General features: G+C 56.9%; 1 protein-coding gene across 2 annotated transcripts in view; it reads right to left on the bottom strand.

Annotated features, from left to right (window-relative positions):
- Positions 1 to 1,691, bottom strand: part of LOC142501026 (membrane-spanning 4-domains subfamily A member 4A-like) — a 40,525-nt gene extending 38,834 nt beyond the window's left edge. For both annotated transcript variants that reach the window (XM_075610269.1, XM_075610268.1), the window contains exon 1: positions 887 to 1,691. The gene's annotated coding sequence lies outside the window, so the exon portion shown is untranslated. The remainder of the gene's footprint in view (positions 1 to 886) is intronic.
- Positions 1,692 to 24,237: the final 22,546 nt, after the last annotated feature.

Below are 24,237 nucleotides of genomic sequence, written 5' to 3'. Positions count from 1 at the left end.
GATCCCACACCCCACTCCGCCCCCTGATCGCACATCCCACTCTGTCCCCTGATCCCACACCCCACTCTGTCCCCTGATCCCACACCCCACTCTGTCCCCTGATCCCACACCCCACTCTGCCCCATGATCCCACAACCCACTCTGCCCCCTGATCCCACACCCCACTCTGCCTCCTAATCCCACACCCCACTCCGCCCCCTGATCGCACATCCCACTCTGTCCCCTGATCCCACACCCCACTCTGTCCCCTGATCCCACACCCCACTCTGTCCCCTGATCCCACACCCCACTCTGCCCCATGATCCCACAACCCACTCTGCCCCCTGATCCCACACCCCACTCTGCCTCCTAATCCCACACCCCACTCTGCCCCCTGATCCCACACCCCACTCTGCCTCCTAATCCCACACCCCACTCTGCCCCCTAATCCCACACCCCACTCTGTCCCCTGATCCCACATCCCACTCTGCCCCCTGATCCCACACCCCACTCTGTCCCCTGATCCCACACCCCACTCCGCCCCCTGATCGCACATCCCACTCTGTCCCCTGATCCCACACCCCACTCTGTCCCCTGATCCCACACCCCACTCTGTCCCCTGATCCCACACCCCACTCTGCCCCATGATCCCACAACCCACTCTGCCCCCTGATCCCACACCCCACTCTGCCTCCTAATCCCACACCCCACTCTGTCCCCTGATCCCACACCCCACTCTGCCCCCTGATCCCACACCCCACTCTGCCTCCTAATCCCACACCCCACTCTGCCCCCTAATCCCACACCCCACTCTGCCCCCTAATCCCACACCCCACTCTGTCCCCTGATCCCACACCCCACTCTGCCCACAACCAGTATCCTATCCATTCACCCAAACAGGCCTCACCTCCTCAGCCCCCCAACGAGTCTTCTCCGGGGGACGTTCTTCTAACCGTTACTGGAATGTGCAGCTCGTTACGTTACTTCCTTGGCTACACGGATAAAACTATTTGTCTGACTTGCGTGATATGAGCAAATAAAACTGTTAGGGTCAAAAGAGATCTGGGTGACCGGATCTCCTCTGTTAGGCACCGCTCCGGTGTAAGGGTTAGGCAACACCAGCAGAGGTCAGGGCAGGCTGCGGACAGGAGTGCAGCCACACCAGCAGAGGTCAGGGCAGGCTGCGGACAGGGGTGCAGGCACACCAGCAGGGGTCAGGGCAGGCTGCGGACAGGAGTGCAGGTGCACCAGCGGAGGTCAGGGCAGGCTGCGGACAGGAGTGCAGCCACACCAGCAGAGGTCAGGGCAGGCTGTGGACAGGAGTGCAGCCACACCAGCAGAGGTCAGGGCAGGCTGCGGACAGGGGTGCAGCCACACCAGCAGAGGTCAGGGCAGGCTGCGGACAGGGGTGCAGCCACACCAGCAGAGGTCAGGGCAGGCTGCAGACAGGAGTACAGCCACACCAGCAGAGGTCAGGGCAGGCTGCGGACAGGGACACACAGGCAGCGAGGCTGGAGCAGGACAGGTGAGCGAGATGATCTGGTAACAAGGGAGCAGAAAAAGCCGCTTTTAAAGAAAGCTCAGGGGTGTGTCCGAGAGTCTGACAGCGAACAGGTGCAGCAGCAGCAGACAGGTGAGTTAACCCTGTAGAGCTCAGAGGTACAGAGAAGCAGGTACGCGGTTTAGCAAACAGCCAGCGATGCTGTGTCTGAGTGCGGACGCTCACAGTTCACATCTCTGGGGTAGCGTGACGTCAGCATGTTGACGATCACGCTGTGCTGTTTGGAGGTAAGGTCTGCTCCGGTTACTCTCCTGGGCTGTTGCTGTTCACATGCATACGTACGCTGTATGCTTTCAGGTTGAATTCTTCCCCTATTGTATGACCTGCTTTGATCCTGCTGGTGGCCATAAGCACTTCCTTGCTGCCAAAGGCTCTGCATGTTGTTCTCTTCTTTGCACAGCCCTGTCACAGCTTATATGTGACTGTACACCTGATTACAGCACTATAGTTGTTGCTTGTGCTATTTAAGTGTAACAGTTGTTCCCTCTTGGTGTGACCCACCCAATCTCATATTGGCCCGTGTGGTCTAACCAACCCCATTACATGGTCGTGTTTGGTGGTGCACCTGTAGGCAACAGGACACCTGAGTCTCCTGCATGATGGTATTCGGGGATTGTCAATCAGGGCAGGAAGCTGAGGTAGTGGTCTGGAATGGACTAGAGTACTCTGGATCTTCCATGCAGTACTTTGGGCGTCTACCTACTGTTGGCTGGCCTAGCGCAGACCCTCTCCAGGATTCCTGAGCTACGTTACCAGTTTATCCCTTTAGGCGTCCTACCACTAGCCCTACCCCAAGGTGACTAGGACAGCTATAGCCCGGCTCCATCCCCACTAACTCTTTGCAGGATCCCAGGTCGTTTGTGCGGTCTGCAGCTCCAGCAGCTCCCCTGACTACCCCTGGCTCCATCCCACGCAGCACAAAGTGGCAGCAAACACTCTCCCTGTTTCCCAGTGTGCCTAGCAAAAGCCTGTCCTGTTGACAGCTATCTCAGCAGCGCCTCCAACTGTAACAGTTGTTCCCTCTTGGTGTGACCCACCCAATCTCATATTGGCCCGTGTGGTCTAACCAACCCCATTACATGGTCGTGTTTGGTGGTGCACCTGTAGGCAACAGGACTCCTGAGTCTCCCGCATGATGGTATTCGGGGATTGTCAATCAGGGCAGGAAGCTGAGGTAGTGCATGCGAGTCCTACCTATATCACGTGCAGCGCCTCCACCTCATCAGGGTCTATGCATCCGCAGGGAGATGGTCCTGATGAAGAACTCCTTCTTGGTGGTGCCGTCCACTGGAGAGTAACTTCACACTCACACAGTGGGGGTATCATTGAACAAGACATGTTTATTGCAGCTTGGTGGGCATGCTGCCCTTCACAGCCAGCTGTCTCAGCCGCACATATGTCTCTGCTGTCCCTTTGCCAGGTACGCCCTCCCAATGGAGTGGGATCCCCTCTCCCCGTAGGGAGATCACCCCTGCGCCACGTCCCTGGACACAGTGTGGCTCTTCTCTAGATTAATGTAGAAATGGACCACTAGTTACTGCACTAGTGCGTCCTTCCTTCCCAACAACTCAGCTCTCCAGCAACCAACTAACTTTTGGGCAGTGCTGTGCCTTATATACTTTAGGAGCTGTCACAGCTCTGATGTCACTAACTGTGGACTCAGAGCTGGGAGCCACTCCCACTCATGCATAGGGCACCTCACCAGGGTGTGAGGGCAAACCTCCATAATTACTGCTGGCATCCCTGTAACTTACCAGGTTTACTGCCAGCAGGAGAGACACCTGCAGACCATTTTACATGCATGGCTACAATCTCCCCCTGTTGAATCCCCACTGTCCCGGCTGGGACCTAAATTTGGTGTACCTTGTTCCAGGAAGCACTGTAAAATGAAACACATAATTAATCAAACAACATTCTTGTGTCATAATTATTAACTGTGTAGTGCTCACTGACCAGCAGAGGGCGCTCAAGGTAGCAACAGACCTCACTATTCTGTCTTCCTAATAATAGTGGCGAGGATCTGGTTTCTTCACCTCCCTTCCTGCCACGTCGGTCACGGTGATGCTATATTCCCAGGGCAAGCCACTCTCGGGTCTATATACTGCCTTGTGCATATATATGCTGTGCCCGATGCTCCATACTCGCACTAGCTGAGAGATCCTCTCTTCTGCTCTGCGCCCAGTAATTTTACCCCTTTTATTTAGCAGGTACAACTCTATGTCTTCCCTGAGCCATCTATCCCTGTGATCCTCTATCTCCTGCATGAGGGATTCGGGGACATAGGGGTACTCTAGCCCATGGGAGTTTTTGAACTTAGCTACAATGGCCCTTTCTGCTCGACAGGCCCTTATGAGCCTAGTATTTCCCACTCTCCCTGGCAACACCCATGACGGGTTCATCCGGGTCCACCGGATCCTCATGCCCACTGGGCCCCAACGGCTCTATTAGCCCTCGACTAATATTGTACCATCTGGCTTGTATGGCTTGCAACCGCTCCTCCTCAGTAAATTCTCCCTTGGCCCACCAATAATCCACCACCCCATTTCTATCCAAAATGAACCGGGTCCTATCTATCCAGGCCTTGTATCCCTCAAATAAGGGGGCCCACCACCGGGTCTCCCTGATTTCTTCCTGAGTGGACTCCACTGACTCCCCCTCTTCCAGCTCCCCCCAGGAGGACACTCCGGAGGTCCCGGTAGACCGTGACTGTGATCCCACCCTCTTGGGCCTACTTTCTAGGGTGACACTCACAACGCTTAGGCCATCACTAGACGCGGACACTTGCCGCGAATACCTCCCACCCACCGAACCATCATCAGATGTCCCACAGTCCAAGCCCCCCTCAGTCCGTTCCTCCGACGTGACCCGGCAACTCCCTGACATCCCTAAGCTTGAAGTGGAACCAAAAGAAAAGGTGGCTGGGGCTTGGGCTTTAACTAGGGCCTTGGGTCTGACTAGGGCCGGGGTTTGGGCATAGGGCCGGACAGTGGGTATCCACGGGGCTTCGACCCGCTCTTGACCGCTACCTGGTCCGGTGCCACCGCATGGGCTCTCCGCTGCTTCGGTCTCACTGCTCTGCAGCTTCCGCGTCGATCGCCCGCTTCTCTTCAACTTCGGTGATCGGCTGACACTGCTCGAATGAAGAGGCGCTGTCATCTCTCCATCAGGTCCGCTCTGTCCACCGGAAACGACATCCTGGCACGCACGTGTCTCGTCGCCATCTTGGGTTGGATTCCCAAGCGGAACCTCTTCCTCCACGACTACATCCGGCAACGCCTTTTTCCGCTGTGGTACCGCTCGGGCCTTGCTCCGTCCCTCCTCCACCGTTGCCACCCTCGGAACCTGGTAATAGCAGGGGCTCTGCTTACCGCTCCGTGGTGTTGGGGTGGATCTGCCGCCATCGGAACCACTCGGGGACCGCCGGTGAGCCCCTTTTCTATCACCGCGTCGGTGGTCAGATTTCTCATCTGGCTCGGCTTTAAAAGTCAGGCCCGATCCCCTTTCTCCGGGATCATCAGACTCCCTCCTGAGCGCGCCGGGGAGTTCCACCGCCAGCATGGCAATATCTCCCGCAGTCTCCACTGCCTGGACCGGTATGAAGGTCGGCATTGGCCACAGGTACTGTAGGCCAAATTGTGCACATCGGCCGTAGAGCTCACAGCACCGCCCGGCAGTCAACACTGCAGGCACAGACATGCCACCGTTTCTATACCCGCCACTCGGAGTATCAGGAAGCCTCCTGGGGCCGAGTAGGGATGGGTAGATATCGGTGACCCTTCTTCCGATTTACAAGCCATAGTCACTAGAGGAGGCAGTCTCACTAGTGGTCTATTCAGCTTGCTGGCTCCTCGCAACTGAAGTGCAGGGGCTGGTTTGCCAACCCCTTCTCCAGCTAACTCCATCCGCATCTGCCTCAACCGGAAACCACTCCCCCTGGTGGAAACTGGAGGGAGGATCCTCGATTTAGTCTCATGACCCAGCACAGGGGCTGAGTTAGTCATAGTCCATGTGGGCGCGGCTCCAGCTTTCGCGCCATACTCCCCATGGTGGAGTCTTCCCGTTGGCGCCACTCCTGGCCAACTCTCTGCAAGTTGCGTATTTGCAATATTTTCTGCAACTGGCCCACGCGGTCTCCCAGGGAAGGGGGAACCGCCATTTTGTTTAGCAATGACACTCTGATTCACTGTTGAGGTAGCTTTTGACTGTTTGTACGTCGAATGACAAGCAAGTCCATTACGTTCCTCCCATCTTACAATAAGATCCTCTTCACTGTCCTCAGGGTTACTACCCCAAGGTCCACAGCAGGACCAACACGGTGCAATCACAGCTTTCGCACCATTCCATAACAGGGTCACAAAAGTCTCTTCTGTAGCTTGCTCTTCACTCGCACACATGTCATGTGCGCTCTCTCCCTCGGCCTCCGTTCGCCATCTTGGACCTTCCGCACCGCGCGGATCTTCCATTCTTGCGATCGCCATTGGGCTACTGTATATTATTTTATTGTACATGGAGCTCCTCTCTGCGGGGCAGCTGCCACACCTATACAATAAAATGTCTTCTGCACCACCTTGTGTACCTAATGTAGATCTGACTCGTGTTTGCACTACCTCAGGCTAGGCTCACACACTCGGTGTCTGCTGTATCTCCTTCCTCCCAGTCTGTGCTCCCTATGGTGAGTGGTCTGGAATGGACTAGAGTACTCTGGATCTTCCATGCAGTACTTTGGGCGTCTACCTACTGTTGGCTAGTCTAGCGCAGACCCTCTCCAGGATTCCTAAGCTACGTTACCAGTTTATCCCTTTAGGCGTTCTACCACTAGCCCTACCTCAAGGTGACTAGGACAGCTATAGCCCGGCTCAGAGCTGGACTCAGAGCTGGGAGCCACTCCCACTCATACATAGGGCACCACACCAGGGTGTGAGGGCAAACCTCCATAATTACTGCTGGCATCCCTGTAACTTACCAGGTTTACTGCCAGCAGGGGAGACACCTGCAGACCATTTTACATGCATGGCTACATAAGCATTATAACACACTACTTACCTTGCTGGCCTTCATCCAACCCATGGGGATTTTATCTATGCATTTTTATGGTTTTTCGTCGGGTTTTAATTAATTATTGGTTCAATAAAACGTTATTATTTTCGTGTACTTTAGTGTGACCTTAGTGGCTGACCCCATTGAGGGGTTAGGCTATTTTGGCTTTCATTGAGCTGACACTATTATTGCTAGTGTCACCTATTTAGAGTGCAATTACTGGGGGCCTTTTGTGATCCTCTGTGATCATTGATCTGTGTGTTCTACACATCTCTCAGGTCCTGATTCACTGACCAGCCCTGATTTACTGACCAGTCCTGATTTACTGACCAGTCAGCGGCGTAACTACATTTTCTGGGGCCCCTAAACAAAAAACGAAATTCATTTAGCTTCCAGGCGAGTGGCTTTGTGAGCACCCCCTCTCTTACACACCTTACTCTCACACCCTCACAGCCCCCCTCTCTTCCTCACACAACCCCTCCCCCACCTTTACTGTCCCCCTCTCTTCCCCCCCCCCCCCCCCGTGTCGCACCCACTTTCTTAATCCCTCTCAATCGCACACACACATGGTGGTGGGGGGGGGGGGGGGATAAGGCTGCTCAGACCCTGTCTGCAGGGGGCAGGGTTGCCTGTGCTCAGTGAGGCCCCACCCCACAGCAAGGCCCCGCCCCCACAGCAAGGCCCCACCCCCACAGCAAGGCCCCGCCCCCACAGCAATGCCCCACCCCCACAGCAAGACCCCACCCCCCCAGCAAGGCTCCACAGCAAGGCTCCACCCCCACAGCAAGGCCCCGCCCCCACAGCAAGGCCCCACACCCACAGCAAGACCCCACCCTCACAGCAAGGCTCCACCCCCACAGCTAGGCCCCACCCCCAACAAGGCTCCACAGCAAGGCTCCACCCCCACAGCTAGGCCCCACCTCCACAGCAAAGCCCCACCCCCGCAGCAAGCAGAATGCAGAGAGCATCAGCCGGCACGGAACCTGTACCCATTAGCGGCACGGTGGTTACGTCACTGCGACCAGTCCTAATTTCCTGGCGTGCCTGACGTTCCCGTACGTAGCCTGGATCCCGGCTTTTATTCTTCCTGCCCCGATCCAGGTCCTGAATTTCCTGTGTGTCGCCTGTCTGGACCTGGCCTGTCCGGCTGTTCCCCGCTGCCGGTTAACACGTTTGTGCCTCCTGACCTGGTCCGAGTCCCTGTATCGCCGGCCGTGCTCTTTGTGCTCTTTCCAGATAGTTCCAGTATGTCCATTTCCTACAGACGTCTGTCTGTATCCAGACTGTGCATGTTCTGACCCATTCCTGCCTGCAGCCTGCCCTGACCTCAGCGTGTTCTGACCCATTCCTGCCTGCAGCCTGCCCTGACCTCAGCGTGTTCTGACCCATTCCTGCCTGCAGCCTGCCCTGACCTCAGCGTGTTCTGACCCATTCCTGCCTGCAGCCTGCCCTGACCTCAGCATGTTCTGACCCATTCCTGCCTGCACCCTGCCCTGACCTCAGCGTGTTCTGACCCATTCCTGCCTGCACCCTGCCCTGACCTCAGCGTGTTCTGACCCATTCCTGCCTGCAGCTTGCCCTGACCTCAGCGTGTTCTGACCCATTCCTGCCTGCAGCCTGCCCTGACCTCAGCGTGTTCTGACCCATTCCTGCCTGCAGCCTGCTCTGACCTCAGCGTGTTCTGACCCATTCCTGCCTGCAGCCTGCCCTGACCTCAGCGTGTTCTGACCCATTCCTGCCTGCACCCTGCCCTGACCTCAGCGTGTTCTGACCCATTCCTGCCTGCAGCCTGCCCTGACCTCAGCGTGTTCCTGACCCATTCCTGTCTGCAGCCTGCCCTGACCTCAGCATGTTCTGACCCATTCCTGCCTGCAGCCTGCCCTGACCTCAGCGTGTTCTGACCCATTCCTGCCTGCAGCCTGCCCTGACCTCAGCGTGTTCTGACCCATTCCTGCCTGCAGCCTGCCCTGACCTGAGCGTGTTCTGATCCATTCCTGCCTGCAGCCTGCCCTGACCTCAGCGTGTTCTGACCCATTCCTGCCTGCAGCCTGCCCTGACCTCAGCGTGCTCTGACCCATTCCTGCCTGCACCCTGCCCTGACCTCAGCGTGTTCTGACCCATTCCTGCCTGCAGCCTGCCCTGACCTCAGCGTGTTCTGACCCATTCCTGCCTGCAGCCTGCCCTGACCTCAGCGTGTTCTGACCCATTCCTGCCTGCAGCCTGCCCTGACCTGAGCGTGTTCTGATCCATTCCTGCCTGCAGCCTGCCCTGACCTCAGCGTGTTCTGACCCATTCCTGCCTGCAGCCTGCCCTGACCTCAGCGTGTTCTGACCCATTCCTGCCTGCAGCCTGCCCTGACCTCAGCGTGTTCTGACCCATTCCTGCCTGCAGCCTGCCCTGACCTCAGCGTGTTCTGACCCATTCCTGCCTGCAGCCTGCCCTGACCTCAGCGTGTTCTGACCCATTCCTGCCTGCTGCCTGCCCTGACCTCAGCGTGTTCTGACCCATTCCTGCCTGCAGCCTGCCCTGACCTCAGCGTGTTCTGACCCATTCCTGCCTGCTGCCTGCCCTGACCTCAGCGTGTTCTGACCCATTCCTGCCTGCAGCCTGCCCTGACCTCAGCGTGTTCTGACCCATTCCTGCCTGCTGCCTGCCCTGACCTCAGCGTGTTCTGACCCATTCCTGCCTGCAGCCTGCCCTGACCTCAGCGTGTTCTGACCCATTCCTGCCTGCAGCCTGCCCTGACCTCAGCGTGTTCTGACCCATTCCTGCCTGCTGCCTGCCCTGACCTCAGCGTGTTCTGACCCATTCCTGCCTGCAGCCTGCCCTGACCTCAGCGTGTTCTGACCCATTCCTGCCTGCTGCCTGCCCTGACCTCAGCGTGTTCTGACCCATTCCTGCCTGCAGCCTGCCCTGACCTCAGCGTGTTCTGACCCATTCCTGCCTGCTGCCTGCCCTGACCTCAGCGTGTTCTGACCCATTCCTGCCTGCAGCCTGCCCTGACCTCAGCGTGTTCTGACCCATTCCTGCCTGCTGCCTGTCCTGACCTCAGCGTGTTCTGACCCATTCCTGCCTGCAGCCTGCCCTGACCTCAGCGTGTTCTGACCCATTCCTGCCTGCAGCCTGCCCTGACCTCAGCGTGTTCTGACCCATTCCTGCCTGCAGCCTGCCCTGACCTCAGCGTGTTCTGACCCATTCCTGCCTGCAGCCTGCCCTGACCTCAGCGTGTTCTGACCCATTCCTGCCTGCTGCCTGCCCTGACCTCAGCGTGTTCTGACCCATTCCTGCCTGCTGCCTGCCCTGACCTCAGCGTGTTCTGACCCATTCCTGCCTGCTGCCTGCCCTGACCTCAGCGTGTTCTGACCCATTCCTGCCTGCAGCCTGCCCTGACCTCAGCGTGTTCTGACCCATTCCTGCCTGCAGCCTGCCCTGACCTCAGCGTGTTCTGACCCATTCCTGCCTGCAGCCTGCCCTGACCTCAGCGTGTTCTGACCCATTCCTGCCTGCAGCCTGCCCTGACCTCAGCGTGTTCTGACCCATTCCTGCCTGCAGCCTGCCCTGACCTCAGCGTGTTCTGACCCATTCCTGCCTGCAGCCTGCCCTGACCTCAGCGTGTTCTGACCCATTCCTGCCTGCTGCCTGCCCTGACCTCAGCGTGTTCTGACCCATTCCTGCCTGCAGCCTGCCCTGACCTCAGCGTGTTCTGACCCATTCCTGCCTGCAGCCTGCCCTGACCTCAGCGTGTTCTGACCCATTCCTGCCTGCAGCCTGCCCTGACCTCAGCGTGTTCTGACCCATTCCTGCCTGCAGCCTGCCCTGACCTCAGCGTGTTCTGACCCATTCCTGCCTGCAGCCTGCCCTGACCTCAGCGTGTTCTGACCCATTCCTGCCTGCAGCCTGCCCTGACCTCAGCGTGTTCTGACCCATTCCTGCCTGCAGCCTGCCCTGACCTCAGCGTGTTCTGACCCATTCCTGCCTGCAGCCTGCCCTGACCTCAGCGTGTTCTGACCCATTCCTGCCTGCAGCCTGCCCTGACCTCAGCGTGTTCTGACCCATTCCTGCCTGCAGCCTGCCCTGACCTCAGCGTGTTCTGACTCATTCCTGCCTGCTGCCTGCCCTGACCTCAGCGTGTTCTGACCCATTCCTGCCTGCACCCTGCCCTGACCTCAGCGTGTTCTGACCCATTCCTGCCTGCACCCTGCCCTGACCTCAGCGTGTTCTGACCCATTCCTGCCTGCTGCCTGCCCTGACCTCAGCGTGTTCCTGACCCATTCCTGCCTGCAGCCTGCCCTGACCTCAGCGTGTTCTGACCCATTCCTGCCTGCAGCCTGCCCTGACCTCAGCGTGTTCTGACCCATTCCTGCCTGCTGCCTGCCCTGACCTCAGCGTGTTCTGACCCATTCCTGCCTGCTGCCTGCCCTGACCTCAGCGTGTTCTGACCCATTCCTGCCTGCAGCCTGCCCTGACCTCAGCGTGTTCTGACCCATTCCTGCCTGCAGCCTGCCCTGACCTCAGCGTGTTCTGACCCATTCCTGCCTGCAGCCTGCCCTGACCTCAGCGTGTTCTGACCCATTCCTGCCTGCAGCCTGCCCTGACCTCAGCGTGTTCTGACCCATTCCTGCCTGCAGCCTGCCCTGACCTCAGCGTGTTCTGACCCATTCCTGCCTGCAGCCTGCCCTGACCTCAGCGTGTTCTGACCCATTCCTGCCTGCTGCCTGCCCTGACCTCAGCGTGTTCTGACCCATTCCTGCCTGCAGCCTGCCCTGACCTCAGCGTGTTCTGACCCATTCCTGCCTGCAGCCTGCCCTGACCTCAGCGTGTTCTGACCCATTCCTGCCTGCAGCCTGCCCTGACCTCAGCGTGTTCTGACCCATTCCTGCCTGCAGCCTGCCCTGACCTCAGCGTGTTCTGACCCATTCCTGCCTGCAGCCTGCCCTGACCTCAGCGTGTTCTGACCCATTCCTGCCTGCAGCCTGCCCTGACCTCAGCGTGTTCTGACCCATTCCTGCCTGCAGCCTGCCCTGACCTCAGCGTGTTCTGACCCATTCCTGCCTGCAGCCTGCCCTGACCTCAGCGTGTTCTGACCCATTCCTGCCTGCAGCCTGCCCTGACCTCAGCGTGTTCTGACCCATTCCTGCCTGCAGCCTGCCCTGACCTCAGCGTGTTCTGACTCATTCCTGCCTGCTGCCTGCCCTGACCTCAGCGTGTTCTGACCCATTCCTGCCTGCACCCTGCCCTGACCTCAGCGTGTTCTGACCCATTCCTGCCTGCAGCCTGCCCTGACCTCAGCGTGTTCTGACCCATTCCTGCCTGCTGCCTGCCCTGACCTCAGCGTGTTCCTGACCCATTCCTGCCTGCAGCCTGCCCTGACCTCAGCGTGTTCTGACCCATTCCTGCCTGCAGCCTGCCCTGACCTCAGCGTGTTCCTGACCCATTCCTGCCTGCACCCTGCCCTGACCTCAGCGTGTTCCTGACCCATTCCTGCCTGCAGCCTGCCCTGACCTCAGCATGTTCCTGACCCATTCCTGCCTGCAGCCTGCCCTGACCTCAGCGTGTTCTGACCCATTCCTGCCTGCACCCTGCCCTGACCTCAGCGTGTTCCTCACCCATTCCTGCCTGCAGCCTGCCCTGACCTCAGCATGTTCCTGACCCATTCCTGCCTGCAGCCTGCCCTGACCTCAGCGTGTTCTGACCCATTCCTGCCTGCAGCCTTCCCTGACCTCAGCGTGTTCTGACCCATTCTTGCCTGCAGCCTGCCCTGACCTCAGCGTGTTCTGACCCATTCCTGCCTGCAGCCTGCCCTGACCTCAGCGTGTTCTGACCCATTCCTGCCTGCAGCCTGCCCTGACCTCAGCGTGTTCTGACCCATTCCTGCCTGCAGCCTGCCCTGACCTCAGCGTGCTCTGACCCATTCCTGCCTGCAGCCTGCCCTGACCTCAGCGTGCTCTGACCCATTCCTGCCTGCAGCCTGCCCTGACCTCAGCGTGTTCTGACCCATTCCTGCCTGCAGCCTGCCCTGACCTCAGCGTGTTCTGACCCATTCCTGCCTGCACCCTGCCCTGACCTCAGCGTGTTCTGACCCATTCCTGCCTGCAGCCTGCCCTGACCTCAGCGTGTTCTGACCCATTCCTGCCTGCAGCCTGCCCTGACCTCAGCATGTTCTGACCCATTCCTGCCTGCACCCTGCCCTGACCTCAGCGTGTTCTGACCCATTTCTGCCTGCAGCGGCCCTGACCTCAGCGTGTTCTGACCCATTCCTGCCTGCTGCCTGCCCTAACCAGTAAATGTACTGACCCATTCCTGCCTGCACCCTGCCCTGAGCACTGAATGTTCTGACCCATTCCTGCCTGCAGCCTGCCCTGACCTCAGCGTGTTCTGACCCATTCCTGCCTGCAGCCTGCCCTGACCTCAGCGTGTTCCTGACCCATTCCTGCCTGCAGCCTGCCCTGACCTCAGCGTGTTCTGACCCATTCCTGCCTGCAGCCTGCCCTGACCTCAGCGTGTTCTGACCCATTCCTGACTGCAGCCTGCCCTGACCTCAGCGTGTTCTGACCCATTCCTGCCTGCACCCTGCCCTGACCTCAGCGTGTTCTGACCCATTCCTGCCTGCAGCCTGCCCTGACCTCAGCGTGTTCTGACCCATTCCTGCCTGCACCCTGCACTGACCTCAGCGTGTTCTGACCCATTCCTGCCTGCAGCCTGCCCTGACCTCAGCGTGTTCTGACCCATTCCTGCCTGCAGCCTGCCCTGACCTCAGCGTGTTCTGACCCATTCCTGCCTGCAGCCTGCCCTGACCTCAGCGTGTTCTGACCCATTCCTGCCTGCAGCCTGCCCTGACCTCAGCGTGTTCTGACCCATTCCTGCCTGCAGCCTGCCCTGACCTCAGCGTGTTCTGACCCATTCCTGCCTGCAGCCTGCCCTGACCTCAGCGTGTTCTGACCCATTCCTGCCTGCAGCCTGCCCTGACCTCAGCGTGTTCTGACCCATTCCTGCCTGCAGCCTGCCCTGACCTCAGCGTGTTCTGACTCATTCCTGCCTGCTGCCTGCCCTGACCTCAGCGTGTTCTGACCCATTCCTGCCTGCACCCTGCCCTGACCTCAGCGTGTTCTGACCCATTCCTGCCTGCAGCCTGCCCTGACCTCAGCGTGTTCTGACCCATTCCTGCCTGCTGCCTGCCCTGACCTCAGCGTGTTCCTGACCCATTCCTGCCTGCAGCCTGCCCTGACCTCAGCGTGTTCTGACCCATTCCTGCCTGCAGCCTGCCCTGACCTCAGCGTGTTCCTGACCCATTCCTGCCTGCACCCTGCCCTGACCTCAGCGTGTTCCTGACCCATTCCTGCCTGCAGCCTGCCCTGACCTCAGCATGTTCCTGACCCATTCCTGCCTGCAGCCTGCCCTGACCTCAGCGTGTTCTGACCCATTCCTGCCTGCACCCTGCCCTGACCTCAGCGTGTTCCTGACCCATTCCTGCCTGCAGCCTGCCCTGACCTCAGCATGTTCCTGACCCATTCCTGCCTGCAGCCTGCCCTGACCTCAGCGTGTTCTGACCCATTCCTGCCTGCAGCCTTCCCTGACCTCAGCGTGTTCTGACCCATTCTTGCCTGCAGCCTGCCCTGACCTCAGCGTGTTCTGACCCATTCCTGCCTGCAGCCTGCCCTGACCTCAGCGTGTTCTGACCCATTCCTGCCTGCAGCCTGACCTCAGCGTGTTCTGACCCATTCCTGCCTGCAGCCTGCCCTGACCTCAGCGTGCTCTGACCCATTCCTGCCTGCAGCCTGCCCTGACCTCAGCGTGTTCTGACCCATTCCTGCCTGCAGCCTGCCCTGACCTCAGCGTGTTCTGACCCATTCCTGCCTGCACCCTGCCCTGACCTCAGCGTGTTCTGACCCATTCCTGCCTGCAGCCTGCCCTGACCTCAGCGTGTTCTGACCCATTCCTGCCTGCAGCCTGCCCTGACCTCAGCATGTTCTGACCCATTCCTGCCTGCACCCTGCCCTGACCTCAGCGTGTTCTGACCCATTTCTGCCTGCAGCGGCCCTGACCTCAGCGTGTTCTGACCCATTCCTGCCTGCTGCCTGCCCTAACCAGTAAATGTACTGACCCATTCCTGCCTGCACCCTGCCCTGAGCACTGAATGTTCTGACCCATTCCTGCCTGCAGCCTGCCCTGACCTCAGCGTGTTCTGACCCATTCCTGCCTGCAGCCTGCCCTGACCTCAGCGTGTTCCTGACCCATTCCTGCCTGCAGCCTGCCCTGACCTCAGCGTGTTCTGACCCATTCCTGCCTGCAGCCTGCCCTGACCTCAGCGTGTTCTGACCCATTCCTGACTGCAGCCTGCCCTGACCTCAGCGTGTTCTGACCCATTCCTGCCTGCACCCTGCCCTGACCTCAGCGTGTTCTGACCCATTCCTGCCTGCAGCCTGCCCTGACCTCAGCGTGTTCTGACCCATTCCTGCCTGCACCCTGCACTGACCTCAGCGTGTTCTGACCCATTCCTGCCTGCAGCCTGCCCTGACCTCAGCGTGTTCTGACCCATTCCTGCCTGCAGCCTGCCCTGACCTCAGCGTGTTCTGACCCATTCCTGCCTGCAGCCTGCCCTGACCTCAGCGTGTTCTGACCCATTCCTGCCTGCAGCCTGCCCTGACCTCAGCGTGTTCTGACCCATTCCTGCCTGCAGCCTGCCCTGACCTCAGCGTGTTCTGACCCATTCCTGCCTGCAGCCTGCTCTGACCTCAGCGTGTTCTGACCCATTCCTGCCTGCAGCCTGCCCTGACCTCAGCGTGTTCTGACCCATTCCTGCCTGCAGCCTGCCCTGACCTCAGCGTGTTCTGACCCATTCCTGCCTGCAGCCTGCCCTGACCTCAGCGTGTTCTGACCCATTCCTGCCTGCAGCCTGCCCTGACCTCAGCGTGTTCTGACCCATTCCTGCCTGCAGCCTGCCCTGACCTCAGCGTGTTCTGACCCATTCCTGCCTGCAGCCTGCCCTGACCTCAGCGTGTTCTGACCCATTCCTGCCTGCAGCCTGCCCTGACCTCAGCGTGTTCTGACCCATTCCTGCCTGCAGCCTGCCCTGACCTCAGCGTGTTCTGACCCATTCCTGCCTGCAGCCTGCCCTGACCTCAGCGTGTTCTGACCCATTCCTGCCTGCAGCCTGCCCTGACCTCAGCGTGTTCTGACCCATTCCTGCCTGCAGCCTGCCCTGACCTCAGCGTGTTCTGACCCATTCCTGCCTGCAGCCTGCCCTGACCTCAGCGTGTTCTGACCCATTCCTGCCTGCAGCCTGCCCTGACCTCAGCGTGTTCTGACCCATTCCTGCCTGCAGCCTGCCCTGACCTCAGCGTGTTCTGACCCATTCCTGCCTGCAGCCTGCTCTGACCTCAGCGTGTTCTGACCCATTCCTGCCTGCAGCCTGCCCTGACCTCAGCGTGTTCTGACCCATTCCTGCCTGCAGCCTGCCCTGACCTCAGCGTGTTCCTGACCCATTCCTGCCTGCAGCCTACCCTGACCTCAGCGTGTTCTGACCCATTCCTGCCTGCAGCCTGCCCTGACCTCAGCGTCTTCTGACCCATTCCTGCCTGCAGCCTGCCCTGACCTCAGCGTGTTCTGACCCATTCCTGCCTGCAGCCTGCCCTGACATCAGCGTGTTCTGACCCATTCCTGCCTGCAGCCTGCCCTGACCTCAGCGTGTTCTGACCCATTCCTGCCTGCAGCCTGCCCTGACCTCAGCGTGTTCTGACCCATTCCTGCCTGCAGCCTGCCCTGACCTCAGCGTGTTCTGACCCATTCCTGCCTGCTGCCTGCTCTGACCTCAGCGTGTTCTGACCCATTCCTGCCTGCAGCCTGCCCTGACCTCAGCGTGTTCTGACCCATTCCTGCCTGCAGCCTGCCCTGACCTCAGCGTGTTCTGACCCATTCCTGCCTGCAGCCTGCCCTGACCTCAGCGTGTTCTGACCCATTCCTGCCTGCAGCCTGCCCTGACCTCAGCGTGTTCTGACCCATTCCTGCCTGCAGCCTGCCCTGACCTCAGCGTGTTCTGACCCATTCCTGCCTGCAGCCTGCCCTGACCTCAGCGTGTTCTGACCCATTCCTGCCTGCAGCCTGCCCTGACCTCAGCGTGTTCTGACCCATTCCTGCCTGCAGCCTGCCCTGACCTCAGCGTGTTCTGACCCATTCCTGCCTGCAGCCTGCCCTGACCTCAGCGTGTTCTGACCCATTCCTGCCTGCAGCCTGCCCTGACCTCAGCGTGTTCTGACCCATTCCTGCCTGCAGCCTGCCCTGACCTCAGCGTGTTCTGACCCATTCCTGCCTGCAGCCTGCCCTGACCTCAGCGTGTTCTGACCCATTCCTGCCTGCAGCCTGCCCTGACCTCAGCGTGTTCTGACCCATTCCTGCCTGCAGCCTGCCCTGACCTCAGCGTGTTCTGACCCATTCCTGCCTGCAGCCTGCTCTGACCTCAGCGTGTTCTGACCCATTCCTGCCTGCAGCCTGCCCTGACCTCAGCGTGTTCTGACCCATTCCTGCCTGCAGCCTGCCCTGACCTCAGCGTGTTCCTGACCCATTCCTGCCTGCAGCCTACCCTGACCTCAGCGTGTTCTGACCCATTCCTGCCTGCAGCCTGCCCTGACCTCAGCGTGTTCTGACCCATTCCTGCCTGCAGCCTGCCCTGACCTCAGCGTGTTCTGACCCATTCCTGCCTGCAGCCTGCCCTGACCTCAGCGTGTTCTGACCCATTCCTGCCTGCAGCCTGCCCTGACCTCAGCGTGTTCTGACCCATTCCTGCCTGCAGCCTGCCCTGACCTCAGCGTGTTCTGACCCATTCCTGCCTGCACCCTGCCCTGACCTCAGCGTGTTCTGACCCATTCCTGCCTGCAGCCTGCCCTGACCTCAGCGTGTTCTGACCCATTGCTGCCTGCAGCCTGCCCTGACCTCAGCGTGTTCTGACCCATTCCTGCCTGCACCCTGCCCTGACCTCAGCGTGTTCTGACCCATTCCTGCCTGCAGCCTGCCCTGACCTCAGCGTGTTCTGACCCATTCCTGCCTGCAGCCTGCCCTGACCTCAGCGTGTTCTGACCCATTCCTGCCTGCACCCTGCCCTGACCTCAGCGTGTTCTGACCCATTCCTGCCTGCAGCCTGCCCTGACCTCAGCGTGTTCTGACCCATTCCTGCCTGCACCCTGCCCTGACCTCAGCGTGTTCTGACCCATTCCTGCCTGCTGCCTGCCCTAACCAGTAAATGTACTGACCCATTCCTGCCTGCACCCTGCCCTGAGCACTGAATGTTCTGACCCATTCCTGCCTGCACCCTGCCCTGACCTCAGTGTGTTTCTGACCCATTCCTGCCTCACCCTTCAGTACTTTGTTCTGCCTTTTTACCTGCCATTCCTCTATATCACCTTCCCTGGCCCAGTCCTGTGTATCACAGACAGTCTCTCCTGCTACGTTTAAGGATCGGCCCAGGCCTGTTGGCTCCTGCCATTGGAATCCTGGTTTCCTGAATCTGAAGACAATGTGTTCTGGTACCAACTCCAGTCCTGACCAATCCAGATTTGGCCATCTCCAGCTTCAGCCCCATCCTTTCCAGATGTGACAAAAAGAATGTGATAGGTGCTCCTAAATAGTGATGTTAACTGATAAAGTGCTTAATAACAATAATTCCCACAAGAAGAAGCGTTAAGTGCACTAATCAATAAATCAATGTAAGATTATAAGTGCAAAATAAAAGTGCAATATTGAAACAAGTGCAAAATTGCAGCTCAAAACCTTAAGATGAATGGTCCAATTCTCCTCTGTAGAGAAGTCTGACGAAAAAAATGGGGAGCGCATATATGAGCACATAAAAAATTAAACATAAAAACACTGCATAGTGCAGTTTGCTTCAATGGGGCCTGTCACGATCGTGCTCACCCCAAACCTGGACCGGACCGCGGGGCTGAGGTGGGGATGGATGTACACCGACCTTAGACCACGATGCCTGGTCCGGGTTGTGCAGTCCGTAGAGGAGGGTAGCCGGGTCAGGTTTGGAGAAGGCAGCATAAGCTTATTCCAGGCTGGGGTCAGGGCAGGCGGCACAGGAGCGATGGACGAGGTCACAGGCTGAGGTCCTCATTGGTAAGGCATCAGGGCAAGGGAAGGTCTCAGGGACAGGACTCCTACAGTGCAGCGGATCCATAGCAGGTGCTCCAGCACAGGAGGTCCACATGAACAGGAAGGGCTTCGGCAAGGGCGCTTCAGCGTAGATGCTGTAGCGTAACCAAGGCGAAAACTTTAAAGAAGAAGGAAGCTTCAGCACAGGGGCTTCAGCACGGCAGCGGTCTCTAGACGGAGGAGACCCCAGGACGCAGGAGGCTTCAGCACAGGAAGGGCCTCTGGATGGAGGAGGCTCCAGGACACCGGAAGCTTCAGCACAGGGCTTCAGCGCAGGAAGGCCAAGACGGCCAAGCAGAGGCGTTGTGGCAAACACAGTCACACCAAGAAGGATTATGCTCAGCAGCTTCCTGGGGGAAGGGCTGACCCTAAATAGCATGGGCTCTCAAAAGGGACAGAGCTGTATAGCAGGCAGCATGAAGCAGACTGCAGAGGGAGTCTGTAGGCGGACGCTCACAGAGGTATGCAAGGGAGACTGGTTATGGTGAAATTAAATAAAGCTTTTATTGCGCCTGTTTCCTTAACATCAGGAAACCATCCAAACAAGGGGTAAACAAAGCTTCTGTTCACTTGGGAGTATTTCTAGTGAAATACTATGCATCCACAACTCCCTTTAGATAAGCATGTCTCCCAGCCCCAAACATATAGCATGAAATGAACAGATATAAAAAGTGTTATAAATGAAAGTCTTATCTGTTTGTAGTGGTTTGGAGGGAAAATCTCTGTCCATTGTTGTTCCCTTTTTCTCAGGGTTTGTCAGCATTCAGGTTTAGAAGTTTCCCCTGTGTCTTGAAAGCAGCTCTGCTGTTTCTTCTGGCAGGCTCAAGCCTGTTTGTCTCCAAGTTCAGCTCAGGTGTGAGCTAAAGATTCTCTCTTCCTGTCTCAAAAGACAGGCTTTTCTAAGCCATCTAATCAGGCAGGTGGTGTTTGTTAATTGACTACCAGCAGTTAACCACCACACTGATGGATTAGAGGTACATTACCTGAACAGGGATAACTCTGTGGGATGAGGACTCACAGTCTCCTAGTGTAAAAACAGCATTTCCCACATCAGTTGTGGCTAAAAATCAGGATATCTTGCTTCCTGGTTTTAATGTTGGTATTCAGGGTCTGGGTATTCCACGGTTGAGATGCGGGTTATCGCGTTTCGCTTTGGAATGGCTTCGTCAGGAGTCGGGGTGACTTCGAGATGACTCCTGATGAAGCCGTTCCAAAGCGAAATGCGTTGCAGCACCAGTAAGCGATCATCCGCATTTCAACCGTGGAAGCCGGACTGTATCCCATCCCCATCCGCATCAGCTGATCACGCCGGAAGTGACAAAACGCGATACCGGAAGTGCAGTGGATGAGGAGACGCCGGCACCAGGCGGACTGGTGAGAGTATCGGACACTACCCAGCTATACTTTGATACGCCTGTAATGTAAGTGTGCATTGTGCTCACACCTATATAACACATTAAGCCTATACAGTTTGCAGTATGGTTGTGTTTCTGTTTTATTGAGAGTGCCATACCATCACCACACTGAGGAACACCCAGACCGTGAACACCAGCATTAAAACCAGGAAGCAAGATATCCTGATCTCTAGCCAGAACTGATGTGGGAAATGCAGGTTTTACACTGAGAATGTGAGTCCCCACTCCACAGAATTTTCCAAAATCTTCGGACCCTATTGAAGCAAACGGCACTCAAGGCATGTAGTGTTTTTATGTTTTTTTATTTATATGGTGATACCAGCGCTCGCCAATTTTTTTGTCATAATCCAGATCTGGCCTGCTCCAGCCCCATCCTATCTATATAGGATAGTATGATCAGCACACATGTTCAGAGGCCTGCTTCAGCATTAACATGTGTCTACACATGTATGCTGATACTATCCTATATACACGCAGCCCAGCCTCTCTGCACATGTATGCTGCTGATACTATTCTATATACATGCAGTCCCAGCTTCTCTGCACATGTATGCTGATACTATCCTATATACACGCAGCCCCAGCCTCTCTGCACATGTATGCGGATGCTATCCTATATACACCAGTAACCAACAAAGCAATCATGCCCATATTATAAGCAATCATGCCTTATCATGCCCATATTATATGGGTATGATGTACCACTATGCCACTCAATGGGTACAGGGTGGGTATAGTGGGTCCAGGGTAGGTGGTTAGGCCTTACTTACTATAGCAGTTATTAACCGCTAAGGGGATTAAGGGATTAGGGCCATTAAAATGTATTTTCCTATGTATTTTTTCTGGCAACGAAGGACATGGACCTGGAGTATGCTGATGAGGACACCCTTCATATTGGCAGGGGTAAGTAGATCAGTTGTTATTGACTTTATTTATGCTGGCTAATGTTGTGTTTAATAATGGGCAAATAATCTATTATCCATATCTGGATAATAGTTAGTTTGCCCATTACTGTACTGCGTGTGTTTGGTGGTGGTGGGGGGGGGTGTATTGATTTAAATATAGGCCGTGTTTTATTTTTTTACATACAGGATTGGTACCTCAGGCCTCCACTACTAGCTCTGCTATTACTCCTTCCATTGAAGGTTGGTACCTAACACAGAATTAGACCTCCTTCCTTTTTTTAACTTAGTTAGCCTTTAATATAGTCATTAGTTTATAGGCTTATCCGTAGGCCTAGTATCAGACATTCATTCGAGGTGGTGGGAGCACATATGGGCCCTTTGTTTCTTCTCTGCATGGAGCAACAACAACATTGTGACGGCAGAATGACTGACAGCCGCGTTGCCCCTCCCCCCTGCTCATGGAGATGGAAGCCCTATAGCTCCTACACGACGCATGCGCAACACTATAGAGAAGCCGAAAGGATCTAGGACAAGACAGAATCACATAGCGCCGAGCATGACGTCACCGCATCAGCACTGTCGTGCGAGTGGAGGACACGTGGGACACCGCGCTGACGCGCAGTCGCTCACCCACCACCAATTTGGCCAGATGCAGGAAACAGGACCAATCAGCAGGCGCGGAGAGAGCACGCCCAGCGCTCTGACATCACTCGACCTATCACAGACTTTCTCAGCAATGCGGAGGAGCAAGCAGGGCACTATTGGGCTAACGGAGGTGTTTTGAATTATTCACGTAGTAATGGACTATATATATTGGACTTTCTTATCTTTTCTTTGCCAGTCACTTGATAAAGAACTCTGTGCAGCTCGAAACGTTGTGTGTGCCGCTAAAAGAATAAATTTCCTTTCTGCAAATCTGACGTGCCCTGGATCTTCCACTTACTTCCATACACTTAGAAATCACTTCGAAATCACTTAGAAATCACACCAGACAGGGTTTTTTTCCTGAACCACGAAGCACCAGTGCCTTAAACGCAAGTATATTGCTTACGTTATAATTAATTTAAGGTGTGCAAGACTGAATCTCTCATTCACAAATAGTCTGTTATCCATATCTGGATAATAGTTATTTTGCCCATTACTATACTTTATGTATTTGTTGGGGGGGGGGGGTATTTATTTAAATGTAGGCCATGTCTTTGTTTTTTTAAATACAGGGAATGGTACCGCAGGCCAGCGGGGACCCACGTGGACAACCCGAGGACCCCCGGATGCCCACGAGAACTCCCAGACGCCCACGGGGACCACCTGTGGGGAGGAACCAGGGACCCCTATGGGGCCCCCGACGACCCTCAGGGACCACCCTAAAGCCCCCAAGCCCCCATGGGAACTACCTAAGAGCCCCCAGACACCATTGGGGATGACCCGGGGATCTCCAGACACCCACGGGGACCACCCGGGGATCCTGTTGGGGCTCTCGGGGACAACCTGGAGGCCACGGAGCCTAGCGGTGACCACCGAGGGCCCCCAGACACCCGTGGGTACCCCTTGGGATGCACTATGGGGCCTGCGGACACCCGTTGGGACCACCCGGGGTCCCTCGCCGGCCTGTGGTATTAATCGTGTGTGTGAAAAAATACATAATGGTTTTATGTGGGGGCACAGGGGGTGGGTGGGTTGTGTATTCTTGTGTATTAGATATTGTAATAGTTATTGGGGGCCTAGGAGGTGGGTAGTGGGGCTGTTGTGTATATTTGTTTTATTTTGGGTAGGTGAAGGGGGTAGTAGCCCCAAGAATGGGTGTTTAGGTCTACCGGGTTGGTAGCAGATAACCGCTAAGGTAATGAAGGGGTTAAGTCCACACGCTACCCACCCGCAAGGCCTAAACAACCACCAAGGGCGAAATACCACCTTCACCCACCCCCGCTACCCACAATAAGCCTGGCACTGGTGGTTATCCCCTTCATTGCCTTAGCGGTTAGCCGCTAAGGTAATGATGTTGGCTGTAAATGCATTTTTCAGGTATCTGATTCATGCCGGGGGCTCCGGTGCTGGTATTAATGAATATCAGCTCCGGAGACCCCGGCATCAATCCGATGCAGGGAAAAGGCCTGATTTTTTCTAACTCCTGTCTCGCTGCTCATCCCCACCTTCTTGCCACCTTTTTGTGGCGATTTGGAGAGAAATTCTCCATTCTAGAGCAGGCGAGAAGCTGGTCAGGGCTACGAGAATACAGCGAGTTGGAAAAGCTGGCGATAAGCGGTGAGATAAGGCCTATTGCCGAGCAGTGAGATAGGGCCTATCGCCGAGCGGTGAGATAGGGCCTATCGCCGAGCGGTGAGATAGGGCCTATCGCCGAGCGGTGAGATAGGGCCTATCGCCGAGCGGTGAGATAGGGCCTATCGCCGAGCGGTGAGATAGGGCCTATCGCCGAGCAGTGAGATAGGGCCTATCGCCGAGCAGTGAGATAGGGCCTATCGCCGAGCGATGAGATAGGGCCTATCGCCGAGCGGTTGGTGTTTTTTGTTTTTTTTCGGGGAAAAACGGGGATTTTTGCTGTAATCGCAGCTTCTCGGGGCTTACTGAATAGCTGCCGGCTTTTTTGCGAGAAGCTGGCGATGAGGGGCGTATCGCTGCTTGTAGAATGAGGCCCTATATTTGGTAAGCTTCCCGTGACAGAGCTACAGATCAGAACCCGCTCTAACACTAATCTCACCTCCGTTACCAACTTCACATATTTAGATATGCGGCTTCCAAACACCAATGTAATGTTTACTTGTCATATTGCTAAACTCTATCCCGAACTAGGTGTACGTTATACACATCCCCCCACCCCCCTTTTGGCGGCCTTGCTCACCCTTGATGATGGCCCAGCCCCCCCCCCCCCTGTCATGGGCCCTGTCCCCCCCACCCCTGTCGGCGGCTCTGTCTCCCTCAGTATTAGTACCTGGAGCTGACTATACCAGCACCTCCTCAGTATTAGTACCTGGACCTGACTATACAAGCACCTCCTCAGTATTAGTACCTGGACCTGACTATACCAGCACCTGCTCAGTATTAGTACCTGGAGCTGGCTATACCAGCACCTCCTCAGTATTAGTACCTGCAGCCGGCTATACCAGCACCTCCTCTGTATTAGTTTCTGGACCTGGCTATACCAGCACCTCCTCAATATTAGTACCTGGAGCCGGCTATGC

The sequence above is a fragment of the Ascaphus truei genome, chromosome 8 (assembly GCF_040206685.1).
Source record: "Ascaphus truei isolate aAscTru1 chromosome 8, aAscTru1.hap1, whole genome shotgun sequence".
Lineage (NCBI taxonomy): Eukaryota > Metazoa > Chordata > Amphibia > Anura > Ascaphidae > Ascaphus > Ascaphus truei.
The sequence above is the reverse complement of the archived record's forward strand: the minus strand, read 5'-3'. Positions and strand labels throughout refer to the sequence as shown.